General features: G+C 38.7%; 1 protein-coding gene and 1 non-coding gene across 2 annotated transcripts in view; both read left to right on the forward strand.

Moving 5' to 3' along the window:
• The window catches only part of LOC100453345 (phospholipid-transporting ATPase IB), a 534,685-nt gene that overhangs the window by 33,995 nt on the left and 478,783 nt on the right, over positions 1-21,907 (forward strand). The gene's annotated exons all lie outside the window — the stretch shown is intronic.
• LOC134759927 (U6 spliceosomal RNA) lies at positions 11,974-12,080 on the forward strand. The gene has a single exon (XR_010136848.1). It is a non-coding gene; the product is annotated as a U6 spliceosomal RNA (small nuclear RNA).

Below are 21,907 nucleotides of genomic sequence, written 5' to 3' on the forward strand. Positions count from 1 at the left end.
TTTATTAGCTTGAGAAGAGACCACTTGGGGAAGACTTGACCGAGCTTTTGGGCATTGAGAGCTGTCCAGGTGAGAGTGCTGTCGTGGAGGTGTCCAAGCGGGGGCAGAATGTCCAGGACTAGGCAGGTGGGATCAGTGTGCTGCTTGGGTGGAAGCGCCTCTCTGATATTGGGTCTAGAAGAGACATGAGCTGCCACTTGGCTTCGCTCCTCACCCCTCACTGTATAGTTGAAACAGGGACTTACGCAAAGTTGTGTGATGAGTTGGTGACTGCTGGTTGCCCTATGCAGCATCGAGACCTAGTCCAAGTCTCCTTCTGTGGAAATGGGTACTGGTTGAGAAGAAATCAATGACATACCCAAGCAGAGAAGCCTATTAGAGAGCTGAATGAAAAGGGAAATAGCCCTACTATTCGTGAGGTTGGAAAGGGTGGTCAGCATGCTGACAAGGAACAAAGCCATGAAGCGGCGTTCATACAGAACTTTCCAGCTGCAGAAGTTGTGCTGAGATGGGAATTTGCATTCTGGGTGAGACGCTTGGCACTGGTGCTACCCTTGGGCATTTGGAGGATCCAAATCCACAAGAACTCAGCCTCCATTTGCACATGGGGCCAGGACAAGACCTCATGTGCTCAGTAGAAAGAAATAACTCCTTCTTGGAAGGAGTAAGATGTTGGAAAAATAATTAAACACTCTGTATATTTTCTCTTGTGGATCTTTCAGTTTGATTAGGTGCCATACACTCTGATGCTGAAAAGGATAGTCATACAGTCATTTGTGAAGAAAATTAAGGTCCTTGGGTTAAAAAAACAAGCCACAGGATAAAGCCTGAATCCTTAATGGCAAGTTTGGTGTGGCATGTGACTCTGAGCCTGTTGCCGGCATTCGGTAGGTAGAGGCATAAAGATGTGTGTGCACACACACTGGGTGCAAGATAGCAGCTCAGAGCCAAACAAGGTATGTAGATCTTTAAATAAAACTTCTCCAGTAGGATTTGGAGATTGTCCTTTGCTAATGGTTATCCAAATGTTTACAAGCACTGTAAAGTAACATTCTATGTCTGAACTCCTCGAGCTGCAAGAGATGATTCTGTCATGTACACGGGTATGCAGTGCACTGGAGAGCACGTTGGAAGGAATCTAGTGGGGGCTTGCAGTCCACTTCCCTCTGCCTCATTCCAGTGGAAAGTTGCACATTGGTATTTTTGTGCCCCACTACCCTGCTACCCCAGTTCAGTTTTGCATTGAATACCGTTAGTATTCAGTATTGTCTATATAAATGGTATGAGGATTAGGTATTATGTTGATAGAATTATTTGTGGATTGGTAATTGGTATAGGATTTTGAAGAGATAGAACTGATTGGTACCCTATTATTTTAAAATCGTTTTTCATCTAACATCTATTTCGTATGTTTTTTTCAGAAGTTGTAGTTAGATTGTTTATTGAGAACAATTTTTAAAAATCCTTTCCTTTTTTTTTTTTTTTAAAAAAAAAAAAAGTATACAGTTCTCAGACAGAGTCACTTTATAGTGTGATGGGAAAGGTCACATATAATGATCTATGGTCCCCTTGCTAGTGAGTGCATACCCCTAAACCAGGCTGTTGTTCTCATTACTTCTAAATCTTTGCTTGGGTCAGCGGGCTTGAGGCCATCGGATGCTATTAACTTTGGTTTGTATTCTCAGAATTGTATTTTTTTAGTGAGAATTTACAGTTATTGTTTAGTTGTTGGGGAAATTACTGCTCTTACCTGTCTTCCTCTTTCTTATGTGAGATATCTTGATAGTAGTCACTTTACCAAAAATAGTGTATGTGTTGGTTTTAGAATTATTGGATTGAATGGGTCTGAAATTGCTTTGACTCCAGTCTCAAGTTTGCTGATGATAAAACTTCTATTAGACTTGTTAAGTAGGATTTGTTTTTTCGGGGGGGGGGGTGGTGGTCACAACTCATTGGAAATACCTGTTAATCAGTCTCTCTCTCTCTCTCTCTCTCTCTCAAGAGATCTATTGACATATACCCTTTATTCTTCCAGTTTCTTTTCTCAAAACCACATAAACCCCCTTGATTTATTTTTCCTTTTATAAGACCATTATTTTCTTTCTTGCTTTTCATATAACCTTAATGTCTGATATTAGTTTTAAAGTCTGATTAGTAAAATCATTTTGTGTTTTATAACTGTTATACGTGTTAAAGTCACCTTCACATGTATAATTTAACTTCATAGACTTCTTAAAACACGACCTGATATAAGTGCCTTCACTTTTTATCACATCCTCAACCCTTTATATTTTTTATTCTCAGTGTATCTGACCTAGAGACTCTATCTCTCTAGAGATATTATAGTTCTGAATCTGTATCCAGAAAGACATACACATCCCTGTTTCGCTCCGCAGGTCTGGTGGACATTACCAGGAGAGCCTGCTCACTTATTTCCCTTTCAAAACTGTTGCCAGCTGGCTACCATGTTGATGTCTCTACATGACTTAACATTATTATTATATACAATATATGCTATATCATATTCTATGATAATATTAAATATTAACGAGGTATTATTAATATCTGACATATTCTTGCCTTCCTTTATATTCTCCTATACAGGCATTCTTTCTTGCTCTAGAATTATAAATTAACTGCAACTTCGCAAGATCTGCGATAGAGAAAGGAAAATGATGGCCTCCACTGCAGAGTGTAGAGCTAGAGGTGTGGAAAGGTCAAGCAGCTTCTCCAAGCTGACACTGGGATTACAAACCAGCTTTCTGTGTCCCCGACCAGGCTTTGGTTATTCTGAGGAAATTGGATCTAACAAGTGTTTGGTTACAGCTTCCTATAAAGACCGTTATGTTTAGCTTTGTTGAAAATCCAATTTTATATTTCTCCTAGATAATACCGAATGATGAGAGAGCTCTTCCGCTCTCCCTGCTGAAAGTTGTTGATTTTCTAGTTGAGCGGGGCTCATTTGAGGGGAGCTGACGGATTTTTAGCTCCTGATTCTAGGTCATTCATTTCTATGGATGCTATAATGGGTACATGCTTTTTTTGTCATGCCTCAGACACAAACCATTAATATTTCTGCTCTTTCCTATTTATGCAAGGTATAGAATAGTCCCAGTTTGACTCCCTTACAGGGGTGGATTAGGGCCAAATGTACCATCTGGCCGACCTCCCGTATGGGAACCAGGAGGCCATGTCTTGGACATTTGCTTATTTCAGAAAAAGCCATCAAGGCAGATATTGCCCACCAATTTTGTTCCAGATGTGCCCAGTTGGAAACCCTTGAAACTAGAAACATTCATGAGATAGAGTTCTGGCCAATGAGACAGGAGCTGAGGGCATCTGAGGAAGCCCCACTTCCCGTATTGAGGTGCCTAGTTCTCTGTTTCTCCTCGTGTGGAACACGGCTGTGGATCTGAAGGGGAGCAGCATCTGTGACACTGTGACGCTATAATCCCAAAATGCTGGGATTATAGGTGTGAGCCACCATGCCTGGCCTGAAGGTTATTTTATACAATATTTTCAATAATTTTGTACATAAAACAAAGTTTGTGTACATTGAACCATCAGAAAGCAGAGGTGTCATGTCAGTGCTCAAAAAGGTTTGGATTTTAGAGCAGTTCAAATTTCAGATTTTTGGATTAGGGATATTTAACCTGCGTGTGTATATATACAGTACAGTATATATATATATATATATGTGTATATATATATATATATCTTATTTTACATATAAAACTTATAAATAGGAAACTAAATGTGAGTGTGTATATCTGTATATCTATATATCTCTATATAAATTTTGGTAAGGAATAATACTGTGTAGAGGGAGATATTACCTTACCAAGAGTCAGAACAGGTATAAAACTACTGTAAATCAATTGGTTGGGAATTGACATAGAACTAAATATATGCCAATATATTGAAGAGTGATATCTCAGTTAAGTGGAGTGGATAATTGTGCTGGTACCATTCTTCGTGTGTGTGTGTGTGTGTGTGTTTTGCTGTTGTTGTTTTTTTGAGAAGGAGTTTTGTTCTGTTACCCAGGCTGGAGTGTAGTGGTGTGATCTTGGCTCACTGCAGCCTCTGCCTCCCAGGTTCCAGTGATTCTCCTGCTCCAGCCTCCTGGGTAGCTGGGATTACAGGCATGTGCCACCATGCCCGGCTAATTTTTGTATTTTTAGTAGAGACAGAGTTTCACCATGTTGGCCAGGCTGGTCACGAACTCCTGACCTGAGGTGATCCTCCCTCCTTGGCCTCCCAAAGTGCTAGGATTACAGGTGTCAGCCACTGCGCCCGGCTATGCTGGTACCATTTTTAAATAAGTGGCTATGTGTCAGGATGAACACAGAACTGAACTCTATCCTTTATCACATGTGAAAATAAATTCTGATTGCAGAAATTAAAGACTGACATAAAAAAGTCAGTAAAGACAATCTTAGCCATTACATATATAATGAGGTTGGTGAAGAACTTCTTAATACTAAACCAAGGTGCTATAAATATTTTGGAACATTTCCAATGTCCAGGACCTCTTTGTATGTCAAAGGTGCCATTAAAAACTTGCTATACAAATGAATAGTCTAGAAAACTACTAAATGTAAACTACATAATATAAAATAGAGTTAACAGACAATTCCAAGAGGCTTTTCAAAGGGACACTGGAAAGATCAACAAACCAGTAGGAAAATGGGCAAAGTATATGAGGAGATGATATGGCTCACAAATGTATGAAAATATATTTAACTTGATTAGCAGTCAAGGAAATGCAAATTAATGTGACAGTGATGTCTTACTTGACATAAGACTGAGTACTGTAAAAAAAAAAAACTGTTAATATCTGTTGCTGGCAGGAATATGCATGCAAATAATACACCAACACATTGCTGGTTGGAATGTGAAGTTTGAAAATCCTTTTAGCATGTTGTCTACTATATATTAAAATTTATGCTCCTCTAGGAACAGAAACAAGACATTAGGTAGGAACTTAGGAAATCTGAATGCAGTGTGGACTTTAGTTTAATTTTTAACAACCACGTGACCCTTAGACTCATTAATTCCACTTCAGGCAATCGATCTCCTAGAATTAAACTCACCAGTATTCATGGACATATGAACATGGGTCTTTATTGTGACATGTCTCATAGCATACAAAGCCTGGAAATAAAGTAAATGCTTATCATAGAAGAATGGCTGAATAAATTATGGAATATTATATCACCATTAAAAAGGATGAATTAGAATTATACAATTGGGTTGCAAGGATTTTGCAATATTATTGAGAAAGAAAAAAAATTCAGAAAATGGCATAATGTCTAATACTTGTGGAACTTTGGCAACCCTCTGATTGTGAATATGTGTGTTGAGACATCTATGTAAGATTGTATAAACTTGGAGAAAAGTTTGGAAACATATATAGGTTGTTATTAAAACAACCATGTGTAAATCACTTACATATTTGTATTAGATGATGCATATATCCACAGAAGCAGATTTTCTGGGAGCTAATGGTATTTACGCTTCAGAACGTCTGCCCCAGGGCCCCAGGGAGGACCCTACCAATGTAGACATGGCCAATTATTTTTGCATAATTTAATAGACTTGAGCCTTGCTTGGGGTAAGAACACAGTGTCTTTTCACCCAAACTTCCACCCTCTCGCCCTTCTTCTGTTAGGAGGCATGTTTTGGGGACCTGGGTAAGGGAAAGTTGAGTTGGAAATAATAGAGATGTATTTACATGGTGTGCAGTCACTTTTGTGAACAGGTAAATTTTTAGCTCTCCCAGCATAGAAATAAGGACCAGAAATATTCTTCCTGGCCACCTCTGCACCTGAGGTTATGATATGGTGTAGCATTTCTAGAAGTATCAAAATATCAGTGTGGTATATTATGCTTGAAGTATGTGAGTCATATTGGAGAGACAGTGTTTGAAATGTGTGGAGCCAGAAGCTAGATTTTAAGTTTCACTTATGAAGGAAATTTCATGGCAATTCCTCTAAATTTGACAACCATCATAAAAATTTACATGACATATATTGATAAGTTGTGGAGCTGAAAGAAGCTTTACCAAAAGATCAATTAAAAATAATTGATCAATTATAGCTAGAGGAAAAATAAATTATCTGTTCTTTCTATACAAACTATTTACAAAACTTTCTAAGAAACTATCCACACAAATAAAATTAAAAATATGGAGGGGAAAGTATTATAGACTGTTAATATTAATATTATAGTATTTAATAAAAATAGTATGTTTTCTGAATAACATGATGTATTTTTCAGCCTTCATGAATTTGTAATATGTTGTGTTTTCTTCATTATAAGTAAACTTCACTTCTGTGCCCAATTTTGTTTTCGTAATACTGTATTTTTCTTAAAGCAAGATTCCCAAATTGTATACGTGTTGTATACAAATTGCATCCAGTCCCCACAAAATTTAATATTCTCCTTCTCTGATTTCTGGGTAAACTAATGAGTAAATTAAATGAAAAGATGACTAAACATTTTAGAATTGCTTAGGAATGAATACTAGTACTTTGTGTTTTTATATTAAATGGATATAAGTGAATATGCAAGAACCAAATGCAATACGGCTATTACAGTTCTTCCTTAGACATCGGTTCTCTGAAGATTCTTATTAGATAATTGATAAAGAACTTGAACTTCATCTGGCACACGCCCCAAATGTTGTTTACTTTGCAGAAAACACTGCTATGCTGGCTGGCCAGTAGAGGGCACTGTGTTGTTGGTGTGAGTTGTACAACGAGCGTTCAACCTGCAAGGCGTGGAGAGGTGGTTAAGATAATAAATATTTTATGTGACCAGCCTAGAGCTCACAGTACAAGACAAGAAATTTCTTTCTCTCTCTGACTCCCTGCCTTTGTCTGTCCCCGTCTCTCTGTCTCTAACACACTCTCTGTCTCTCTCACAAACACACACACACACACACACACACACACACAGAATGTTGAAATAAATGGATGGATTACAGATTGTACACTTTGGGTAGACATGAATAGAGAAAAGCTTGTTAAAGAAGATGACCCCTTGGGCTATTGGCTCAGAAAAGGAGAAGGATGTGGTTTGATGAAAAGAAGAAAGAAAGATGTTCTAGGAATTTGGCAGAGGATGAAAGGAAGCAAGAGAACTTAATAAGAGCAAATACTTTTTAGAATAAAGTGATTTCCATTTAAAGGGGGAGAACTGGACTGTTCGATTTCCCTGTGGGGTGAGTTTTAGGGTAAAGACTCCTGTGCTGAAAGCCAGCCTGCTCATCTCAAAGGAATACATACAAATGTTGCACTCTGAGTGCTGTACTCATGTTTGTTTCTTGTTAGACTCTTACGGGGCAGATGACAGTTTCCCCTTCTTTTATCCATGATCTAGGTGTCAATTGCCGCTGGCAAAAGGAAGTGATCGTGGGGAGTGATATCAGATATGAGCAGTTACTAGCTCTTTTGTGGTGGAAGCAGTATAGAAACAAACTGGGTCTTTAGTCTGATTTCATGTTCTAAAAAAAAGCTCCTTATGTATGACCAGTCCTAAACTTAGCTAAAATAATCAGCTGTCCCTTGACAGTTATATCTGGATACTACTTTTTTATATTAAAGTATTATTACAACAACACATGTAGGTAGTTAAAAGTTCAAATAGTTTAGAAGTTGCTTCTCGTGAAAATCAATACTCTTCTGCCCCTCTCTCCCATCCCAGTCCTGTTCCACCAAAGGCAACTACTTTCAACTCTGTGTGTTTTTCATTCTTTGGAGGTTTCTACCATATTTCAAAATTAAGTTTAGAAATGTGGTTTTCTCGACATTGTGAAATACAGTTTAGAAATGATCTCTCTGAACTCTCTTATAGATGCAGATTTCAGTTATTTACTTCAGGTCCAAGTAGTGAGGCAGTATATCATGTTTGCCTCTTTTCTAGTATAACTTGCTTTTCCTGCCTTGTTCTTCTCCTTAAATAATTTTTTTGCATATTAATTTTTATCGTTTCCGTTAGATCAATACACATTTATATTATATAACCTCTCTATATATTTTAAAATAAATATCCCAGAATAATCTCTTGGTTTTACTCCTTCCCCTCCACACCCCGCCATCTTCTTGCCAGATAAACTGGCTGCCTTGTAGATGTGTTGCTGTAAAGTGGTCATCCCAGAACTTTCTCACTGCTTTCTTGAGTTGTATTCCCTGATATTTAGACACTGTCGGGGAGTGGGGTGGGGGGTTGCTTTCTTGATTACTGTTTTGTATTGTTGAAGAACGTCTTGCAGTAAGAGGCTTCCTAGAAAAGCTTATGTGAAAAGTAGATTTGAGTGTCTGATAGCTTGGCTGGGTATAGAAATCTAAAGTGTCACTTTAGTGGTCTGTGTTGCTATTAAGAGGCTCAATTTCATCTTGATTTTTTTCTCTTTATAAATAGGCTCTTTTTAATATCTTTATGGTTTAGAAATAGCTAGCATTCTATAATGAAAAATATTTAGTATTCTATAATGAAAAATTTTGGTATGTGTCTCATTGTTTTGGGTACTTGGTGTACCCTTTCAATCAGAAATCTTTGTTCTTAGAGTTCTAGCAACTTTTTCTGTATAACTTGTTAATATTATCTTTCTCTGGTTTCTGTGGAACTCTTAATAGTCTTGTATTTTGGTCTTGTATTTGTACTATTAAGTCTCTTTTATTTTGCATCTTGTGTTTTTGGTTTTACTTTTTGGGAAATTTGCTTAGCTTTATTCTTCACTTCCTTTTTTTTTGCAATATTTTAGTTAGGCTAGCATACTTTCAATTGCCAATAGCTATTTTATTCCGTTTCCTTTTTAGAAATACCATCTTATTCTTGTTTCATGTGAATGTGTTATCATCTTATGACTCTGAGGATATTAGCATTAGCATTACTCCAAACTCTAAAATATTCTTTTAAAGTTTGCTGTACTGTTTCCTCAGGTCTCCCCTTTCTTCTGTATTCATTTAAAGTCTCTTTTTCGTGGTGGAGGCTTTCTACACATATTTGGTAATTTTTCAAAGAGGAAGTGTAGCAGGATGATGGGGTGCTCTGTGAGTGCAGGCCAGATAGCAAGACTCACTTCTCGGTGAAGGACTTTTAGACATGAGTGTATGAGGTTTGTATGGGTGCCCTGGGAATACTCCTTGGCTGTGGGTGTAGCAGCCTGGCTGTGTAAGATTTTGGTGTAACCAGAAGAAGGGGGCTTGTGAGAGAGGAACCATGTTTCTTTTATGAAGTCTTTTGCTTTGAACTCTTTATAGTTTATCTTGTGTGGTTCCTCCAGACTCCTAGCCCTGATTTCCTGTGTGAGCTCCTCTGTGTATGGACTTCAAATACCTCCTTTTGCTTTCTATGCTTGCCGCAGACCCTTTTCCATCATTGGTGTCTCATGAGTCTCCTGAACTCTGCAGGCTGAAACTGTTCCCCTCCTGTCCACAGGCTCCCCTGTCTCCAATGCACTGGGCTTGTGCCTGCCTCTGCCCTGCCTAATATATGATTGTGATAGTCAAGTTAATGTGTCAACTCGACAGGGCTATGGGGTGCCCAAGCATCCGGTTGAACATTATTCTGAGTGTCTGAGAGGGCATTTCTGGATGAGGTTAGCATCTGTATCAGTAGAGTGAGGAAAGCAGGTGGCCTTCCTAGTGTGGGCGGCCCCATCAAACAGTTGAAGTCCTGACCAGAACAACCCTCTGCCGAGTAAGAGGTAGCTCCTCCTGCCCGACAAGCTTCAAACTGGCACATTAGCTTTTCCCGCCTTCAGGGCTACTGAAGCAATGTCTCTTCCTGAGTTTCCAACCCGCCGGCCTTTGGACTGGAACCATACCATTGGCCCTCTTGCCCATTCCCACTGCTGGTGTTGGGGTTTGCCAGACTCCATAGTTGTGTGAGCCAATTCCTTATCATAAATATGTCACCTAGTGGCTCTGTTTCTTTGACACAATGACACTTATTACAACTGCATTATTATTTTAAAAATGGATTGACATATCTTCTGAGATACCATTTGTGAAGGTAGAGCCCGTTCTTCCTGCCTCGCAGGCCAGGGCCCTTGCTTAGGCGGCAGCCCCTCTTGTGGGCTTCTCTCTCGCTGCAGCTCATACTCGGAAGGCGTCTTGGAGGCACGTTCAACTTGTCTGGCGAAAGCAGAAAGAAGTCTATTTTAGAAAAAAGACAACCCCACATCTTAGCTAATGATTCAATTCCTAGTTGTGTGTGTGTGTGTGTTTTAAACTGACTGCATATTTTTACATTCCTTTCTAGTATGGTAGTGGTGTCCCTGTAGGCAGAAGCGGTAAATGTGTTTACATTTTACAATTGTCGTCTGAAGCTAGGCAGCCTTTAGATCGGGTCTTTACTGCTGTTAGAATCCTGCACATAACAGACCTATTTAACTCATGTCTCTATGTTGGATTTCAGTTAGACACCTACAGGGATGGGTCCACTTTATGAAAATGTGAGCTGTACACTTTGGTTTTGTGCACTTTGCTCTATATGCGTGATAAACATAAAAATGTCAGTTAGAATTAAACACTTGAATAAAGTTTGACAATTATGTGAGAAATCCAGAAAGATAGAATAATATAGCTCGCCCCAGATTTTTAACTCTACAACATGAGGGACGGATAGATATGGCTTTCTACCCAGACCTAAATCAAACATTTGTGTTTTCCATACTAGAAATCTCTGTGTACCAATCATCTCAGCTCCCGATGTTCTCCCAGCTTGACTACTTTGGTTTAGCTTTCCATCCAGATGTTTGATGTTGTAGTTCCTGAACCTGTCTCCTTGGGAAGTGTCTTTTCTGACAAGGTATGTCCTCCCCAAGAGCCAGTGCACCCTTGACTGAGGGCAGAGGCGTTTGGGACCTGAAAAGGATGGGTTTAGGCCCTTGCATTTGGATAACTCGATCTCAGGGTGGCTGCTGCTCCTTACTTGGTTTGCAGCATGCCAACACTTAGGACAGCCTTAAACCTTTCCTTGTAGTAGGGATTATTTCCCTCTGTTTGGAAAGAATATACTGAGTTCTGAATGAAAGGCCAAATGTGGTATACTTAAATGCAATACGTTTTAGTATTAGAGTTTCACACACTGACCTGTTGCATTTCTTTTGGGGCAATGGCTGCATGGGGCCTGAATTGTAATGATTCCTGTACTTGTTGAGGCCAGATATTTTTATAACAAATAGTTGTTGTTTCTTTTAATTGAAAATTGAGAAGAATCTCATTAAAAATGATCCTTCCCTTGCAGTGCAAAATTAAATAAATCTCATAACTCATTTTTTTTTGTTTTTGTACCATAAAGTTCACATCATTTTTTCTTTCTTTTTTTTTTTTTTTTTTGAGATGGAGTTTCACTCTCTCGCCCAGGCTGAAGTGCAGTGGAGCAATCTCAGCTCACTGCAACCTCTGCTTTCTGGGTTCAAGAGATTCTCCCGCCTCAGCCTTCCAGGTAGCTCGGATTACAGGTGCCTGCTACCACGCTCAGCTAATTTTTGTATTTTATTTATTTATTTATTTATTTATTTTGAGACGGAGTCTTGCTCTGTCACCCAGGCTGGAGTGCAGTGGCACGACCTCGGCTCACTGAAAGCTCCACCTCCTGGGTTCACGCCATTCTCTTGCCTCAGCCTCCCAAGTAGCTGCGACTACAGGCGCCCGCCACCACGCCCGGCTAATTTTTTGTATTTTTAGTAGAGACGGAGTTTCACCATGGTCTCGATCTCCTGACCTCGTGATCCGCCTGCCTCGGCCTCCCAAAGTACTGGGATTACAGGCGTGAGCCACCATGCCTGGCCAATTTTTGTATTTTTAATAGAGACAGGGTTTCACCATGTTGGTCAGGCTGGCATCGAACTGCTGACCTCAAGCAATCCACCCACCTCGCCCTCCCAAAGTTCTGGGATTACAGGCATGAGCCACCGTGCCTGGCCACATTTTTTTTTTTTTTTTCATAAAGCACCTGGGCATGCTTACTTTGGCAGCACACAGACTACAATTGGAATGATACAGAGAAAGTTAGGATGATCCCTCCGCAAGGATGACACACACATTCATGAAGTGTTCTATGTTTTTAAAGTTAAAAAAAAGAAAGAATAAATCACCTGGGTAAAACCTGCTTTTCAATAATGTCACATTTAATTATATTAGCCATAAATATCTGATGTCTTGCATTTGGAATTGGTTATCTAAGAGTTGTTCTCACTAGAAGATCTTCCTGGCAGCATGCTCAGTGGTCAAAATGTTATCTTCTCCTCAGCTCATGTTTCCATCTAGGTGTTGAGATAAAGTGTTTCATGTCCATAGTTATTTATTGAATAATGCATTGAGTAATAGAACAGATTTGGAAATCTGATAGGAGCAGGACAGTTGCACTATTTAATAGGAATTATAGGTAGACTCTAATTTATGAACTTACCTTCAAAGGTGTATTGTAAGTTGATTGGTCAGCAGTCAACTTCTATTTCACTCCTTGGATGTGTTTTGTGACAGATAGTCTAAAAGAGCCTATGTGAGCCATAATAAAGGGCTGTATAGAGTTATAGCACTAATACCTCTCCTGGTCCAATTACTACATTCTGGGAACAGGCTATGAGATAAAGCAGTATCTGACACCCATTTTTCCTGCTGTAGACTAAGAATTAGGAACATGTTTAAAATATAAATGGCAGTGTTTTAAAATGAACTTATTGACCTTTTATTTGTAACTGGTGAGATTTCAGTAGTTTAGCATTAATAAAATGAAGTGAAAATTTCTTGTAAGGTGCTCATATGTTACCACTGACAGGCTCTATTTATCAGTGGGAATTCTTGTATTTAAGGTTATTTCCAGAATACAATTTGGGAGGGATGGTTGGCAAAGCCTCAGGAATTGATGCCAGATGTGGAAGGCCATGGGCTTTGCCATCCATTGGAATGTCCTCTGGGGTGGCTCCCAGGTATGCGATGATGTCCATCAAGAGAAATGGCAGAGGGCCACTGGGGAGGGCTTTTGAATTTGGTGGTGTTGCTCTTGTTCTTTCCCTTGATTGGTTGAATGCACTGCTAAGGAATCAGTGAATTAAACTGCTTAATGTTTAGTGTTATCATCTTGTCCTCAACTTCCAATCATCTAGAACTCCTTGCTGAGTGACTATTTGGGAGGAGGAAGGTGAATGATATCCTATTGGGAGCCTGCTAGGATGGAAGGCTTCCAGAACATGGTCATGGAATGCTGGCCCTGTTCACAAAGTCAGCTTCCAGTGGGGAGGCTTAAAGCCTCCTTTATTCTTTCAGTAAATATTGAATGCTTACTGTATGTTGGGAAGATATAAGAAATTTGTTTTTCCATGGAAAGCAGTAGAATAAGGCAATTGTTTTTAACTGTCTTTACACCTTAACATGGATTTACTGTTTCCATTTTGGTGATGAGTGTTAAGCTTTAGCTTAATTTCTGTGTTTCTGGAGGCTTGCTTGAAGGGGAAGTTACACTTTGAGCAGCTACTGAACTTTGCCTCTTTTAGATCGGTCTCTGGAGAAGAGCTGTCAACTTCAATTTTTCTCATAGCTGGAAAATCAGACTCTGGCGTTGTCTGTGGGTTCTTGCTTTCTGCCACATTTCTGGAGGTCAGACTCCTGTGGTGCCTTGTGATTTGTGAGGATCAGGTAGACCCAGATCCATATTTTGCCAGACCCTATTTTCTAATGGATTGTTTCCCGTATGCGCCTAATTATGAGTTATGGAGTGGAGCGTGTCCAACATACATGTAACAAGATCCACCCCGTGAGTCGGGCTCCTCAGAGGAGCGTTTGCGAATAGATGTTATTGTCAGGTTTTGTCCTCTCCTGGGAAGCCTCCAGATCTTCCCATCTCTCGAAAGGAGAAAGGCCAGTGTGTCAACATGAGTGACAAGGCCAATGCGTTGGCCCTTTGCCATGTTCATTTCAGTTCTCTTCATACTTCTCCACCTCTGTTTGCCCAAATTGGGCTCTTTACTGTCCCTCCTACAGGTGGAGCAACAGGAGCTCTCCCACCTGGGCGTTTCTGCACTTGCTGTCCCCTCCCTCTGCAAAGCTCTTCCCCTGTGTATCTGTGAGACTTGCTCCTGCTCCTTCACCTCCTTTAGGGCTTAGTTCACAGGTCACCTTCTCAGTGAAACTTTCCCTCGCCACTCTGTTGAAAATAATCCTTCTCCCAGCCCCAGCCAGTGTACCCTTCTGTATCCTCCTTCCCTGATCTGTTTTCCTCTGCAGTGTTCATCACCATCTATGCTGGTATGTGTTCTATTTTTTTTTTTAATCTCGTTTCTCCTCTAGAGTGCAATTTCCTTGAGGGTGTGCGTTTTTGACCACCTGGTTCCCTTCAGTATCTCCAGGGCCTGGCACACTGCCCTAGTGCATAATTAGGGCTGAGGAAGTATCTATTGCACATGATGGATGGATGGATGGATGGATGGGTGGATGGATGGATGGATGGATTTTTGATAAATCCCAGTCATCTTCCTGTCACCCAGTTTCAGAAAACACTGGCCTCATGTTTAGAGGAAGACTGAGTGAATCATAGAGAAATGTTCCTGTTTGTTCCTGGTCACTTATCTCCAGCACCCAAGCTCTAAGGTCTTCGGTTTCCATGCAGCTAAAGCCCCTCCTTGCTGTGACTAGCCAGGAGGACAGTGATGCTGGCACATGCATTTCATCCCATGAGTAGGAATGTCTTTAGGGGAGGGGTGGCTTATTTACTTGGGTGAATAAACTCTCCTGTTGGAAAGTTCTGTCATTCACCCATTTACCCCTGGAGATGTTTTTCCCCTGGCAGAGTGAATGGTAAAACATCTCCCATCTTATTACATTTTTAAAAAGTTGCTACATAATAGTTGTATTAACACATATTTTAAAGGTACATGTGATAATTTGATACATTCATATAATGTGTAAGGGTCAAATCAAGGTAATTGGGCTATCCAATGCCTTAAATCTCTTCTAGATATTTTGAAGTGTACAACAGATTATTGTAAACTATAGTCACCCTGCTGATCTTTCAAATACCAGCTCTTATTTTCTCTACCTAACTGTGTATTTGTACCCATTAATCAACCTCTCTTCATCTCTTCCTCCGTGCTACCACTCCTAGCCTCTGGTAACCACCAGTCTGCCCTCTCTCTTCATGAGATCCACTTTTCTGGCTCTCACATATGAGTGAGAACATGTGATATTAGTCTTTTTATGCCTGGCTTATTTCACTTAATATAATGACCTCCAGTTCCATTTATGTTGCTGCAAATGACAGAATCTCATTCATTTTTTGTGGCTGAATAAGTACTCCATTGTGTATATATGACACATTTTCTTTATCCATTCATTCACTGATGGCCACTTAGGTTGATTCTATATTTTGGCTATTGTAAACATTCTGAATAGTGCTGCAATAAATATGACAGTGCAGACAGATATCTCTTTGACATATTGATTTTCTTTCTTTTGGATCTATAGCCAGCAGTGAAATTGCTGGATTATATGGCATTCCTATTTTTAGTTTGTTTTTTTTTTTTGGGGATGGAGTCTTGCTCTGTCTCCCAGGCTGGAGTGCAGTGGCACGATCTCGGCTCACTGCAAGCTCCACCTCTCAGGTTCCACACCATTCTCCTGCCTCAGTCTCCCAAGTAGCTGGGACTACAGGTGCCCGCCACCACGCCTGGCTAATTTTTTGTGTGTATATATATATATATATTTTTTTTTTTTTAGTAGAGATGAGGTTTCACCATGTTAGCCAGGATGGTCTCGATCTCCTGACCTCGTGATTTACCCACCTCGGCCTCCCAAAGTGTTGGGATCACGGGCATGAGCCACCGTGCTGGCCCTATTTTTAATTTTTTGAGGAACCTCCATGCTGTTTTCTATACTGGCTGTACTAATTTACTTTCCCACCATCAGTGTACAAGGCTTCTGCTTTTTGCATATCCTTGCCAACATTCAATCTTTCCTGTCTTTTTTATAATAGCCATTTACACTGCAGTGAGATGATATCTCATTATGGTTTTGATTTACATTTTTCTGATAATTAGTTATGTTGCGCATTTTCCTGTTGGTCATTTGTATGTCTCTTTTGAGAAATGTCTATTCAGATATTTTATGCGTTTTTAAAACATATTATTTTATTTATTTATTTATTTTTGCTGTTGAGTTGTTTGAGATCCTTATTATATTCTGGTTATATTCTCCTTATATATCCCTTGTCAGATGGATAGCTTGTAAGTATTTTCTCCCATTCTCTGGGTTGTCTCTTTGTTGATGTTTTCTTCATTCTGCAGAAGGTTTTTAGCTTGATGTAAAAACCTTGCTTTTAAGGTCTTATACAAAAAAATCTTTGTCTAGACCAATGTCCTGGAGTATTTCCCCAATGTCTTATTTTAATAATTCCCAGTTTCAGGTCTTAGATTTGAGCCTTTAATCTATTTTTATTTGATTTTTGTATAATGAGAGATAGGGGTCTACATTTATTCTTTGATATGTAATTACCAGTTTTCCCAGCATCATTTATTGAAGAAACTGTCCTTTCCCCACTGTATGTTCTTAGCGACTTTGTTAAAATGAATTGACTATAAATGCATGGCTTTATATCTGGGTTCTCTCTATTTCTTTTTTTTTTAAGAGATAGGGGTCTCACAATGTTGCTGATCTCAAACTCCAGGCTTCAAGTGGTTCTCCCACCTTGGCCTCCCAATGACTTCTCTATTCTGTTCCATTGGTCTGTGTGTCTATTTTTATGCCAGTACCATGCTGATTTGATTACTACAGCTTTGTAGTGTGTTTTGAAGTCAGGTAGTGTAATGCCTCCAGCTTTGTTCTTTTTGCTCGGGATTGCTTTGGCTATTCAAGATTTGTGGTTCCATATAAACTTTTTCTGTTTCTGTGAAGAATATCATTGGTATTTTTATAGGGATTATATTGAATCTGTAATTTGCTTTGGGTAGTGTTGTCACTTGAATAATATTAATTCTAATCCATGAGCATGGAATATCTTTCCATTCTTTGGTGTCCTCTTCAATTTATTTCATCAGTGTATTAATAGTTTTTCTTATATAGATCTTTCACTTCTCTGGTGAAATTGATTCCTAGGTATTTTACGTTCTTTGTAGCTATTGTAAATGAGATTGTTTTCTTGATTTCTTTTTTCAGATTGTTTGCTGTTGGCATATAGAAATGCTACTGATTTTTATATGTTGATTTTGTATCCTGCAACTTACAATCATGTCCTTTGTGAACAAGGCTAATTTGACTTTTTCCTTTCCAGTTTGGATGCCCTTTATTTATTTCTCTTGCCTAATTTCACTATCCAGGACTTCCAATACTATGTTTAATAACAGTGGTGAAAGTGGGCATCCTTATCATGTTCCAGATCTTAGAGGAAAGGCTTTCAATTTTTCCCAATTGAGTATGATGTTGGTTGTGGGTTTGTCATGTATGGCCATTATTATTTTGAAGTACGTTCCATCTATATCTAGTTTGTTGAGGATCTTTATCATAAAGAGATATTGAATTTTGTCAAATACTTTTTTCAGCGTCTACTAAAATGATCACATGGTTTTTGTTCTTGGTTCTGTTAATGTCATATATCACATTTATAGATTTGTATATGTTGAACCATCCTTACATCCCTGAGAAGAATTCCACTTGATCATGGTGAATGATCTTTTTAATATGTTGGTGAATTCATTTTGCTAGTATTTGGTTAAGAATTTTTGCATCTACTAGCTGGGCATGGTGGCTCATGCCTGTAATCCCAGCACTTTGGGAGGCCAAGGTGGATGAATCACTTGAGGTCAGGAGTTCAAGACCAGCTTGGCCAACATGGTGAAACCCCATCTCTACTAAAAATACAAAAAGATAGCCAGGCGTAGTGGCACATGCCTGTAATCCCAGTTACTCTGGAGGCTGAGACTACCTTGAACCCAAGAGGCGCAAGTTGTGGTGAGCTGAGATCACAGTACTGCCCTCCAGCCTGGGCAACAGGGCTAGACTCTGTCTCAAAAAAAAAAAAAAAAAAAAAAAGAATTTTTTTATCTATGTTCATCAGTGATATTGGCCTATAATTTTCTTGCCTGGTTTTATTATCAGGGTAATGCTGGCCTCATAGAATGAGTTTGGAAGTATTCCGTGATCTTCAATTTTTTCTCAAGGCTTTAGGGGAACTTTTTTTTTTTTTTTTTTGAGCCAGAGTTTCACTCTCATTGCCCAGGCTGGAGTGCAGTGCCGCAATCTTGGCTCACGGCAACCTTGACTTCTGGGGCTTAGATTCTTCCACCTCAGCAATGTCCTGAGTAGCTAAGACTTCAGGTACACACCACCTTGCCTGGCTAGGTATTAGTTCTTCTTTAAATGTTTCATAGAAATCAGCAGTGAAACCATCTGGTCCTGGACTTTTCTTTAATGGGAGGCTTCTTATTATGGCTTTGATTTAGTTACTTGTTATTGATTGGTTGAGATTTTCTGTCTCTTTACGGTTCAGTCTTGGTAGGTTTTATGTGCCCGAGAATTTTTTCATTTCTTCTTGGTTTCCAATTTGTTGGTGCATAATTGTTCATAGTAGTCTCTAATGATTTTTTTTTTTTTGTATTTCTGTGGTCTTAGTTTTTATGTTGCATTTTCATTCCTGGTTTTATTTGAGTCTTCTCTTTTCTTCCTAGTTAGCTAAGGGTTTGCCAATTTTGCTTATCTTTTCAAAAATTCAAGTTTTTGTTTCATTGATCTTTTGTACTTTTTTTAGTCTCAATTTTATTTCTGCTCTTACCTTTATTATTTCTTTTCTTCTACTAATTTTGGGTTTCATTTGTTCTTGTTTTTCTGATCTCTTAAGGTGCTTTATTAAGTTATTTGAAGTCTTTCTACTTTTTTGATGTAGGTGTTTATTACTACAAACTTTCCCTCTTACCATTGCTTTTGCTGTATCCCATAGATTTTGGTATGTTATATTTCCATATCCATTTGTTTCAAGAAATTTAAAATTTTCCTTCTTAATTTCTTCATTGACCTATCAGTTGTTGAGGAACATATTATTTAATTTCCATGGGTTTGTGTAGTTTCCAGGGTTCTTATTGTTATTGATTTCTAGTTTATTTCATTGTGGTCAGAAAAAAATAGTTGATATGATTTCTACCTTTTTGAATGTGCTGGGACTTGATTTATAGCCTAAGATATGGTCTATTCTAAAGAATGTTCTGTATACCAATGAAAAGAACATGCATTCTGTAGCAGTTGGGTGAAATATTCTGTAAATGTGAGTTAGTCTTGTTTTGTCTAGTATACAATTTAACTCCGGTGTTCTTTGCTGATTTTCTGTCTAGATGATCTGTCCATTACTGACAGTGGGAAGCTGAGGTCCCCTACTACTATTGTATTGCAGTCTATCTCTTGCTTTAGATATATTAATATTTGCTTTATATTTTTGGGTGCTCTGGTGTTGAGTGCATAGATATTTATAATTGCCTTTATCATTATAAAATGACCTTCTTTGTCTTTGACTTGTAGTCTGTTTTGTGTAGTATAAGAATAGACAATCCTACTATTTTTTGGTTTTCACTTGCATGGAATATCTTCTTCCATCTCTTTCATTCTATGTGTGTCTGTATAGGTGATATCAGTTTCTTGTAGGCAGCATATAGCTGAGTCTTGTTTCTTTATCCATTCAGCTATATATATTTTTTAATTAGAGAATTAAGTTCATTTACATGCAGCATTATCATTGATAAGTAAGGACTTACTACTGCCATTTTTCTGCTTGTTTTCTCATTGTTTGGTAACTTCCTTCCTTCTTGCCTTCCTTCTTTCAGTCCTTCTTTTCTTTTTTCCATCTTCCTTTGTGGTTAAGTGATTTTCTCAGGTAATAGGTTTTAATTTGTTGTTTTTTATTTTTAGTGTATCTATTATAGGTTTTTGCATTGTGGTCATCACAAGGCTTGCAAAAACATCTTGTAGATATAACAAGTTATTTTTAAAGAGATGACAACTTATCTTAGATCACAGAAAGGAATAGAAACAATAAACTAAAAAAACCTCTGTGTTTTAACTCCATCTCCCCTACATATTGATTTTTTTGTTACTTCAATTTGGATATATTTATACTGCCTATTTCTTAGCAGGTTGCTGTATGTGTTTTTGTTTTTGATAGATTTGTCTTTTGGGCTTCATACTAGAGTTATGAGTGGATTGCACACCACAATTACAGTATTAGAGTATTCTGGGTATGTCTATATGCTTAATTTTACTCGTGGATTTTATACCTTCAAATGTTTTCTATTTGCATGTTAGTGTTTTTTTTTTCTTTCAAATTGAAGAACCTCTTTTGGTATTTCTTGTAAGATGGATCTGGTGATGGTAAATTCTCTCAGCTTTTGTTTTTCTGGGAAAGCCTTTATTTCTCCTTCATAGTTGAAGGACAGCTTTGCTGGATACAGTATTCTTGGATGAAAATTTTTTTCTTTTAGCACTTTGAAAATTTTGTTCCACTCCCTTCTGGCCTGTTTGGTTTCCATTGATAAGTCTGTTGCCAGATGAATTGGAGGTTCTTTATACGTTATTTGCTTCTTTTCTTTTGCTGCTTTTAGGATCCTCTTTGTCTTTGATCTTTGAGAATGTGATTATTACATGCCTTCGGGAAGTCTTATTTGGGTCAGATCTGTTTGTTGTTCTCTGACATTCCTGTACCTGGATGTTTATCTCTTTCTCAAGTTTTGGAAAGTTTTCTGTTATTTTTTTGAGTAAGCTTTCTACTCCTTGCTCTTGTTTAACTCCCTCTTGAACACCAGTGATTCTTAGACTTTGTCTTTTGAGGTAATTTCCTTTATCTTGTTGACAATCTTTGTTCCTTTTTATTCTTTTTTCTTCTCTGTGTATTTTCAAATTGCCTGTCTTTGAGCTCATTTATTCTTACTTCTGCTTGATTCATTCTCCTACTGACAGCCTCTAATGAGTTTTTCAGTTCCTCAAATACATTTCTCAGTTTGAAGATTTCTGTTTGTTTTTATTATTATTTCAATCTCTTCATGAAATTTCTCTGATACATTTTTGAGTTGCTTTTCTGTGTTATCTTGAAAATCACTGAGTTCCCTTAAAACTGCTATTTTGAATTCTTGTTCAGAGAGCTCACATATCAACATCTTGTTAGGGTTAGTCACTGGATCCTTGCTTCACTTGTTCAGGGAAGTCATGGTTCCCTGTTTGCTGCTGTCACTTATGAATGTATGTATATATGTTTGCATTGGAGAATTAGTTATTTCAGTCTTCTCTGTCTGGATTCTTTTGTTTTTTATTGGATATGTTTGCTTAGAGATTCATTGTAATTTACCTGTTGAATTTCTTTCTTTTCCCATTAGGTCACTGCCTCCTTTTCAGCATTAGATGGTGCCTTAAGCCCAGGTTTGTCTCCACTCTAATAAACGATTGGAGCACTGCCCATCCCAAATAGAAATGGTGCCAAAGGGGATAGCCTAGCAGTGTGGGAAGGTGAATTAGGGGTTTGTGCTCAGGGGACCTGTGGGATGAACCTCCTACAGCATGGTGCTGCTAAGCAGACACTCCAATTTGGTATCTCTTTTGGCCAACTTATAGAGCAAAGTTTCCAGAGTTGGGGATAGTAGTCCTGCCTCCTCACTTTGGCTCTGGCTGTCCCCAGGGATATTTCTTCCTTCAGGCACTCCCCATGCTTCTTGTGAGTTGAGGTAGGAACAGGTATCCTGCCAGGGAACTCAAGATGATGGGGAAGCTGCCTGTCACCTTGATTTCCCTTTTTCCAGTGTTAAACTAAGAGTCGGGGGAGATTTTCCACATGTTTGGTGCCGGCAGATTGGGGAGAGGGGTGTCTTGGCTGTGGATGTCCCCTTCTCTTACCATCTACTTGGAGCTTTTTTACTTCTCTGTGGCACTGAGAA

Source organism: Pongo abelii, chromosome 14 (genome assembly GCF_028885655.2).
Source record: "Pongo abelii isolate AG06213 chromosome 14, NHGRI_mPonAbe1-v2.0_pri, whole genome shotgun sequence".
Classification (NCBI taxonomy): Eukaryota; Metazoa; Chordata; class Mammalia; order Primates; family Hominidae; genus Pongo; species Pongo abelii.